This window comes from Mandrillus leucophaeus, unplaced genomic scaffold, assembly GCF_000951045.1.
Source record: "Mandrillus leucophaeus isolate KB7577 unplaced genomic scaffold, Mleu.le_1.0 Scaffold96, whole genome shotgun sequence".
Lineage (NCBI taxonomy): Eukaryota > Metazoa > Chordata > Mammalia > Primates > Cercopithecidae > Mandrillus > Mandrillus leucophaeus.
The window spans coordinates 2,201,179-2,203,384 of NW_012110474.1; positions in this window are offsets into that span (position 1 = coordinate 2,201,179).

Below are 2,206 nucleotides of genomic sequence, written 5' to 3' on the forward strand. Positions count from 1 at the left end.
TGTTTGTATTTTCCTTAGAGCAGATACTCATGGCACTTACAGCTTATCAGAGAGATAGAAGTTCAATAAATTAACCAAATCATACCACAGTCATGACTGTCTCCTGGCTTATTCTCTGCATCGATTTAACTGGGAATCCCATTTCAATAGAATAATAACTTTTCTATATAAAAGAATAAAATGGTTAGTTTTTAGATCAACAATCCAAAGGATTGGAAGTCTGAAAATGTTAAAGTGGCCCAATTATACAAATTTAAGTAGAATGGGCCAATAAGATGCATCCTTATTAATGTCTATTCAAGGAGATATAGAAGAGACTCAAGGCATGAGTTTGGAATTCCTGCATGTAGTGCCTTCATCACTCCAACTTTCCTCCTTCATGAGAATTTGACAGTTAAACTTGTCCTTTTTTTTTTGGTTTGTGCAAAAATTCCAGGAAAAAAAAAGTGCGTCTTTGGATTTCATTAGGCCAGTATATGACACTGATCTCTAAGAATATGGGAGAAAATGCCACACACTTATTCTAGTTTATACGTATAAACACAGTAAGTTAGGCAGTTGAACTTTCAATACAATGTTTTGTAGCTAAATTAGGGGAGCAGAATTATTTAATGGGGCCATGATTGTGGCTTGAGGACATGTGTTCGCATTTTAAAACTGCATTTTCCCATTTTCGTCTTACTAAGTTTGTACAAGTACAAAAAAATTACTTTTAATGACAAAAATTGGTAACTATTTGGAATATTTTAGAGTTACTTGTTTAGAAATGGTATATTCTCTATTTAACAACTAGACAAGTGATGGTAATAGGTGTTGCGGTCTGAGTCCAGCCAGGAAAATAAAAACTATTTAAAACCGAGATAATTTGATGTAGCAAATTGATGATGGAAGAACTATGAATTCTGAGTTTGGTGAGGTAACCTGAAGATTAGCAATAAAAACATACCTCCACTCCTAGTCTTAGGCTGGAAGAGATTTTACTGTAGTTCAGCAGCTGGAGTGACTCAATAGCAGTTGAAATAGTGGTAATTTTTTTTTATTCCTAATAGGAGCTGGAGCCATAAAGAAGATAAAGCTGCTGGAGATGCTTCCTGTGGGAGGAAGGCACAAAAATAAATACCCTGGCCTCTCCTTTTCTTCCATCCTCCAGTCTCCTGCCAGTAACTTCTGTTGGGCAAACACAAGAAAAGCCAGCTAATTCAGGAGGCTAGGAATGCAATATGTAGAATTCAGTCTCTGTGACACAGAGCTTAGCAGAAGAAAGCAGGGAATGAATCTGAGGAAAAGTCAGCCCAGGAGTGGCATGGATAGGTCTTCACATGGATGCAATAGTCAAATGTATTTGCTTAAAATTTAATTATTTATGCTGAAGTGGGCAGGATCTTATTAAGAATCATAATTTTAAAGACATTTAGTAAATGAGAATGAAAAAAAAATCTTAGAAGAAAAATATAACATTTTAGCTTCGTTATGAGAAAAAATATCCAAGGCAAGCAAAACCATTGAATTTATGAACTTGTTCATCTTTACCTGGGTCCTTAGGGTAATCTATTTATCTCAACTACTGTGGAACTAGGTGTGAAAAACCTGATATTTACAGAGCTCCTGCATGGTAGCGATCTTTGTTTTTTGGTAGTTGGTAGCTTCATTGTTTCTCCATGGACACCATCATGAAATGCACACCCCTTGCCACAGACAGCACTAAGATAGAACCATATCAACTCATCCCAAGTTTATGGAAAACTTTATGGCATCTATTCAGAGCACAGGACATCTTCATATTGAACAACAAAACAAACACAATTTTAGGATTATGCCAGACCAAAACCATTATGACCACTAGAGACAAATTTAAAAGGAAACCCCTATTAGATATTCCCTACATATTGCTGTTTAATCTCAAAGTTTCTTGATGAAAATAAGTGGATGTTTTGCCTTCATTATGACAAATATCCAGATGTCTGGGAATAACCATAAGTTACTTTAAGTACTTTCTAACTTTCATCACTTTGTTTGGAGTGACAGCAACATAGCTAACATATGGAAATTACAGCTTGAATGACATAATGTAGCTAAGAACAAATACAACTGTTTTTGTTTTGTTTTGTTTTCATAGTTTTCTGTTTTTGCACTTATAGGCTGTACTGTAATTAGACAGATAATTTTTAAAATGTAGATGAACAAAAGAATAAATTTTAATACCATT